This window comes from Rhinopithecus roxellana, chromosome 6 (genome assembly GCF_007565055.1).
Source record: "Rhinopithecus roxellana isolate Shanxi Qingling chromosome 6, ASM756505v1, whole genome shotgun sequence".
NCBI classification, from domain to species: domain Eukaryota; kingdom Metazoa; phylum Chordata; class Mammalia; order Primates; family Cercopithecidae; genus Rhinopithecus; species Rhinopithecus roxellana.
This window is the reverse complement of record NC_044554.1, coordinates 93,301,915-93,309,716: the sequence shown is the minus strand read 5'-3', so window position 1 is coordinate 93,309,716 and position 7,802 is coordinate 93,301,915. Positions and strand designations below refer to the sequence as shown.

General features: G+C 42.5%; 1 pseudogene; it reads right to left on the bottom strand.

Moving 5' to 3' along the window:
• Positions 1 to 333: 333 nt before the first annotated feature.
• On the bottom strand, positions 334 to 619 carry LOC104663120 (annotated as a pseudogene).
• Positions 620 to 7,802: the final 7,183 nt, after the last annotated feature.

Below are 7,802 nucleotides of genomic sequence, written 5' to 3'. Positions count from 1 at the left end.
CTGGGAGTACTTCAGGGTTGGCTTACTATCTTCTTTAGAACTGATTTCATCTTAACAGTTTAACAAGGTGGACATTTCAACACTCTGAAGTGTATTTAGGTGACATGTATCTTTTATGTTAACTCTACTTCCTTTAATGACCTACTAGTAAATTTAGTCACTAGTAATTCAATCACCAGGCAAATCAAGCCTGCAAGAAAGGAAGCCAATATTCAAAATGCTGTTACCATCTTAACCCACTTAGTTTATTTTCAACATTAATATGTAACTTCAATAATGAGATGTCTAACTAAAGCAAGCTCCTCCAACAAGATCAAGACAGCATCTCTTCTTCTATGGCTTAGTTTTTGCCTAGAATTCCTGATAGCCCATACCAACCCAGCCATTGCTCCTACAACAAAGCCTTGGGCTCCCACACACATGTGGATCAGATGATGGAACATTTTAGTATTTCCCTTCCTCTTCAATTTGTGTAATCCGTATGCAACAATTGCTATAAAACCTGCCATTCCAATGGGGGTGAATGGTGCCTCTTTAGCTTTTGAGTAAGTTTGGATCCCTGATCTTCATCGTACGAAGAAAAGGAAACATCTGTGTCTGTCGACATAGTGATCGCTCGAAGAATCTACCTAGATCGAGAAAACCTCTCACATGCCAACTGACTTCTCTCTTCTATTTATTTATCTATTTGTGAAATAAGAACCTCCAGCTAGACTCCAAGCCCAGTGGTACACGGGAGAGAAAACAGTCATCACTGGAGAAAGCTACAGGGCAATCAGTGTCCTCAGGGAAGAGCCAGGTTTCAGTCAAAGCAAGAAGGCCAAGGGAACACTTAGAGAAAAGCTATCTATATAATTTCTCCAAATGAAACCGTACCTTAACACACTTAGTATGGTAATCTAAAGTCAAAATTATTGTTACTAGAGACAGAGTCTCACTCTGTCACTCAGGCTGGAGTGCAGTGGCGCCATTTCAGCTCACTGCAGACTCCATCTCTCAGGTTCAAGTGATTCTCCTGCCTCAGCCTCCCGAGTAGCAGGGATTACAGGTGCCCACACCACACCTGGCTAATTTTTGTATTTTTAGTAGAGACAGGGTTTCATCATGTTGGCCAGGCTGGACTTGAACTCCTGACTTCAAGTGATCCACCCACCTCAGCCTCCCAAAGTGCTGGGATTACAGGTTTGAGCCACTGTGCCCAGCCAAAATTAGTTTCTCTTAGACATTGCAGAATCTTTTTTGCATGTAATATTAATTGGTGAGGAGTTGGATGCCAGTCTGATTCTTTCTTTTGTAGAGAGTCTTGTTTTGTTATTTTCTCAATATAAATAAATCTAAAGTTCCAATAAAATCTAAAATTCTGAAATTTTACTTTGATGTATTCCAAGTTTGAAACCTTTGTCATGTATCTTGCTTGGTATTACATAGGCCTCTTAAATTAGAAGACTCATGTCTCTTTTAACTCTGGAAATTTTTCTTTTAGTATTTCTTTGTGTATTTCTTCCTCCAAATTATCTGTGTTTTCTCCTTTTGGAACCCCTGTAGGATGGATAATGGGATATCTGGATCTATTCATTTCTCAATTTGCCTTTATACTTTTTAAAAATTTTTAGTGGTTAATTTTAAGGAGGATCATCCCTAGCGTCTCTCAACTTGATATTTAGGCTAATTTGCTCTTTTTTGAAATAGAGTCTCACTCTATTGCCCAGGCTGGAATGCAGTGGGGCAATCTTGGCTGACTGCAGTCTCTGCCTTCTAGGTTCAAGTGATTCTCCTGCTTCAACCTCCCAAGTAGCTGGGACTACAGGCGCGCACTGCTAGGCCTGGCTAATTTTTTATATTTTTAGTAGAAATGGGGTTTCACCATGTTGGCCAGGCTGGTCTCAAACTCCTGACCTCTGGTGATCTGCCCACCTTGGCCTCCCAAAGTGCTGAGATTACAGGTGAGAGCCACCACAGCCAGCCTGATTTAGTGTTTTAAAAAGTGGGATTATTCCCCCAATAAAATGGGAGACATAATAGGAGATAAGATGGAGAAAAAGAGATAAATGTTATGAGGCTTCTCTCAGAACTATAGAATTATGAATCATTGCTTCCTACACAAGGCTGTTGTTTCAAAGTGCTTCAAGGCCTTATACCATTAAATAGAAGGTCAGATCGATGAATAAGTTACAAAAATGAAGCATGGAATGGAAAATGTATTCATCAGAATAGATTTCATCAGAAAAAAATTTGAGGCAGGGGGCAGAGTCTCATTCTGTTGCCCAGGCTGAAGTGCAGTAGCACGGCTATGGTTCTCTGCAGCCTCAACTTCCTGGGCTCAAGCAATCTTCCCACCTCAGCCTCATGAGTATCTGGGACTACAGGCATGCTTCACCATGACTGGCTAATTTTTAAATGTTATTTTTGGAGAGATGGGGTCTTGCTGTTTTGCCAGGGCTGGTCTCAAACTCCTTGGCTCAAGTGATTCTCCCACCTTGGCTTCCCAAAGTGCTGGGACTGGCCAGGCGTGGGGGCTCACGCCTGTCATCCCAGTGCTTTGGGAAGCCAAGGAGGTAGGATCACATGAGCTCAGGAGTTTGATCAGCCTGGGCAACAAAGTGAGACCCTGGAAAAAAAAATTAGCCAGGCATGGCGCCACACACCTGGGGTGTGTGGCACTCCTCTACAAGGGAGGCTGAAGCAGAAGGGCCACCTGAGTGCAGAAGTTGAAGCCACAGTGAGCCATGTTTGTGCCACTGCACTCCAGCCCAGGTGCCCAAGAAAAAAAGAAAAGAAAAAGTGTTGGCGGTGAAACTCCATCTCTACTAAAATACAAAAATTTAGCCAGGCGTGGTGGCAGGCGCCTGTAGTCCCAGCTACTCGAGAGGCTGAGGCAGAATGGCGTGAACGTGGGAGGCGGAGCTTGTAGTGAGCCGAGATCGCGCGACTGCACTCCAACCTGGACGACAGAGCGAGACTCCCTCGAAAAAGAAAAAGAAAAAGTGTTGGGATTACAGGCCTGAGCCACCACGCCAGGCCTTAGATTTTTGTTTTCTTTTTTGAGACAGGGTCTTGCTCTCTTGCCCAGGCTGGAGTGTAATGATGCAGCCACAGCTGCAGCCTGCAACCCTTGGCCTCAAGAGATCCTTTCACCTCAGACTCCCAAAGTGCTGGGGTTATAGGCCTGAGTTACCACATCCAGTCTGGTCAGAAATGTTATAGAAGAAAGGCAGAGGAGTGATCCAATTTGTGTCCTTTTAAGAATTAACACAGTTAAAATTATAACAAAAATTTTAACTACAAATTCAACAGATTTATCTTCATAGCTTTCACAATCGTTATTAAAAATCAGGTACCAACCAAACTTTTTTCTCCACTATAGAGTTCTCCCTACCACCCCCATTTTAATTGGAGTCTCTGTAAGTTGTCTTTTGCTGCATCTGTTATACCGGCATGAAAAAGGACTTCCTGAATTTACTGGCCCTGAGCTTGGAATTTTCCTGGAGTTTTTCACCATGTGGTAGTTCCAATGTTTTTGGTTATTTTCTCTACTCTCATTTCTCCATCTGTTACAGTGTGGATATGTGTCCCCAGCCCCAAAGTCTCACAGTGAAATGTAATCCCCAGTGTTGGAGGTGGGGTCTGGTGGGAGGTGACTGGATCGTGGTGGTGGATTTCTCATGAATGCTCTAGCACCATTTCCCTTGGTACTGTTCTCATGGTAGTGAGTTCTCATGAGATCTGGTCATTTATATCAGCATGCAAGAAGGGTTGTTAATTTTTGGGTGATGGAATGGTTATGGATTTACTATATGTATTCTCTCAAAATTCATGTTGAAGCCCAGTGTGACTGTATTTGGGGGGAAAAAAAATTAAGGTTAAATGAGGCCATGAAGGTGAGGCCCTGATCCATTGGGATCAGTGCCCTTATAGGAAGAGACACCAGGGAGCTCACTCTTCTCTCTCCTCATGGACTCGGAGGAAAAGGCCATGTGAGGAGAAAATGAAAAGGCAGCTGTCTGCAAACCAGGAAGAGAGCACTCACCAGAAATCAAGTCATGCCAGACCTTTACCTGGAACTTCTACCTCCGTAACTGTGAGAAGTCAGTTTCTGTTGTTTCAGCCACGTAGCCTGTGGACATCTGTTATGGCAGCCCTAGCTGACTGATTATGCTCAAATTCCATCCCTGCTACATGGCATTCCCTGGCTACTAACCTTGGGTAATTTAATGTCTTTTCACCAGTGTCCTCATCTGTAAAATGTAGGTAGGAATACTATCTACTTCATAGGAGTCATGAGGACCAAATGATGTAATATTTATAAGAGCTTAGAATAGTGCCTAGTGCACAGTAAACACTAAAGTGTTAATCATCTACAGCAAATGCAGTGATTTTTTTTTTTAATTTTTCTAGAGACAGGGTCTCACTGTCACCAAGGCTGGAGTATGGTGGTGCAATCACAGCTCACTACAGCCTCGACCTCCAGGGCTCAAGCAGTCCTCCCTCCAGAGTAGCTGGGATTACAATCATGCACCACTACATCAGCTAATTTTTTAATCTTTCATGAGACAGGGTCTGACGGTGCTGCCTGGGCTGGTCTTAAACTCCTGGGTTCAAGTGATTCTCCCACCTCAGCCTCCCCAACTGCTGGGATTACAGGCATGAGACACCATGCTCAGCCCAGTAATAATTTCATGTGAATGTTTCCTATAGTGCCCTTTGATAAAAAGCTGAGAGCGTAATAATAAAATGTTAGTTTAGGTAATTCTACAGACTTCAATTTAATGGTGGCAGTATTATGAAGGCTAGCTTGATTTGAAGATACTGCTTAGAATAACTATAAGAATACATGGACTTGTTCCTAAGTTTAATGAAGTATTATTAGTGATTTTGTGTTTTGTTCAAGATCATAACAATCTCCTATTTTTTTCTACAAGCTTTGACATTTACCTTTTGTATGTATGTCTAGAATTTGAGATAGATTCTAGAGAATAGATTCTCTAGAATCTATCTCAAATTAATGTTTGAATATGATATGATATACGAGCCAAGCTTCCTTTCTTTCCCCACATGGAACCCAATTGTTCCAGCAAAATGAATTGAAAAGATTATTTCATCTCCATTGAATCACATAAAGCTGAAAATGATTGTGAGGTCTATTTCTGGACTTGTATTCTGTTCCATTGGTCTATGTCTATTTTCTTTTTCTTTTTCTTTTTTTGAGACAGAGTCTCGCTCTGTCGACCAGGCTGGAGTACAGTGGTGCTACCTTGGCTCACTGCAACCTCCGCCTCCCTGGTTCAAGCAATTCTCCTACCTCAGCCTCCCGAGTAGCTGGGATTATAGGTGCCCACAACGCCTGGTTAATTTTTGTATTTTTAATAGAGACGGGGTTTCGCCATGTTGGCCAGGCTGGTCTTGAACTCCTGACCTCAGGTGATCCACCCATCTCAGCCTCCCAAAGTGCTGAGATTACAAGCGTGATGATTACATGCCTGACCCTCTTTTTGTTTTCTTTATATGGAGTCTCACTCAGTCACCCAAGCTGGAGTACAGTGATGATATCTAGGCTCACTGCAACCTCTGCCTCCTGGGTTCAAGCAATTCTGCCTCAGCCTCCCGAGTAGCTGGGACTACAGGCTCATGCCCCCACGCCCAGCTAATTTTTGTATTTTCAGTAGAGACAGGGTTTCACCATGTTGGCCAGGCTAGTCTCAAACTCCTAACCTCAAGTAATCCATCAGCCTCGACCTCCCAAAGTGCAGGGATTACAGGCATGAGTCACCGCACCTGGCCCTGGTCTGTGTCTGTCTTTATGCTAATATCACACTGTCTTAATAGTAGTTGCTTTATATTAAGCATTGAAATCTGGTAAAGTAAGTTCTTCAACTTTGTTCTTCAAGGTTGGCTTGGCTACACTAGTTCCTCTGCATTTTCACATACATTTTAGTCTCAACATGTCAATTTACACACACATACAGACCTGCTAGGATTCTGATTGGAATTGCATTGAATCTATAAATTAGACCAATATGAGTAGCATTGACTTAATAATATCAAGCCTTGGCCAGGCGCAGTGGCTCACACCTGTAATCCCAGCATTTTGGGAGGCCAGGGCAGGCAGAAAGCTTGAGTCCAGGAGTTCGAGACCAGCCTGGGCAACATGGCAAAACCCTGTCTCTACAAAAAATATAAAAATTAGCCAGGCGTGGTGGCATGCACCTGTCATCCCAGCTACTTGGGAGGCTGAGTCACGAGAATTGCTTGAGCCCAGGAAGGGGCAGTTGCAGTGAGCCGAGATTGCACCATTGCACTGCAGCCTGGGAGATGGTAATGAAACCCTGTCTCAAAAGTAACAATAATAATAATATCAAGCCTTCCAATCCATGAACTTTTCTACCTACCTTTATCTACCTAGCTACCTTTATGTAGCTTTCTGGTTATATAGACAGTCATGTGTTTCGTAATGATGGGGATACAGTCTGACAAATGCATTGTTAGGCAATTTTGTTGTTGTGTGAACATCACAAAATGTACTTACACAAACTAAGATATTAGAGCCTACTATATACCTAGGCTATATGGTAAAGTCTATTGCTGCTAGGCTATAAACCTATGCGTGTTACTATGCTGAATATTGTAGGCAGTTGTAATACAATGTTAAGTATTTGTGTATCTAAACATAGAAAACGTAGTGCTTTGCCTTACGATGTTATGAAGGCAATAATGTCACTAGGCAACTAGCAACTAGGCTGGAGTGCAATGGTGCAGTCTCAACTCACTGCAACCTCCATCTCCCAGGTTCAAGCGATTCTCCTCCTCAGCCTCCCGAGTAGCTGGGATTACAGGCATGTGCCACCACGCCCAGCTAATTTTTTTTTATTATTAGTAGAGACAAGGTTTCACCATTTTGTCCAGGCTGGTCTCGAACTCCTGACCTCAGGTGATCTACCTGCCTCAGTTCATACAGCTAAAGACTAGATTGTTTTCCCCACAAGATAACATTCATTTATAGCTCTAATGCTGAAAGAGCAGCTTTTTAATGTAACAAATGATCTAGATACAGAAGTCATAGGTTTCTCTTCCTATGAGAAAAACGTTCAACAAAATATAAATCAAACAGCATCCCAGAGGCAATAGAATCTCATTGTACTGAAATGTTTACAAATTAAGGCTACCTTGGCATATAAACAATTTACAATTTATGATGGAACATTCCCATCAAATTGTTTACATATAAGAATTCAAGGCCGGGTGTGGTGGTTCACACCTGTAATCCCAGCACTTTGGGAGGCTGAGGCAAGTAGATCACCTGAGGTCAGGAGTTCGAGACCAGCCTGGACAAAATGGTGAAACCTCGTCTTTACTAATAAAAAAAATTAGCTGGGCCTGGTGGCACATGCCTGTAATCCCAGCTACTTGGGAGGCTGAGGAGGAGAATCGCTTGAACCTGGGAGGCAGAGGTGGCAGTGAGCTGAGATCGCACCATTGCACCCCAGCCTGGGGGGGATGAAAAGAGTGAAACTCCATCTCAAAAAAAAAAAAAAATTCAAGCAATTTGTTAAAGAATCATCAGTGGGGCTCAGTTCAAACAAGTTAATATTATGCATCCTTACGTTCAACTTAGTACACTCAGTTGCTATAAGGAGAGTAACTGTCATCTTACTTGGGGAAACACCACTAGTAATGTTAAAAATCCAAACCAGTCAAAGGGCAAAGTATTACAGCATTTGGCTCATGAATGAAAAAGCCTACAACTATAATTTAGTTTTTCTAATTAGAACATGATCCAAATATGGGAAGTTTTCTTGTTTTTCTTT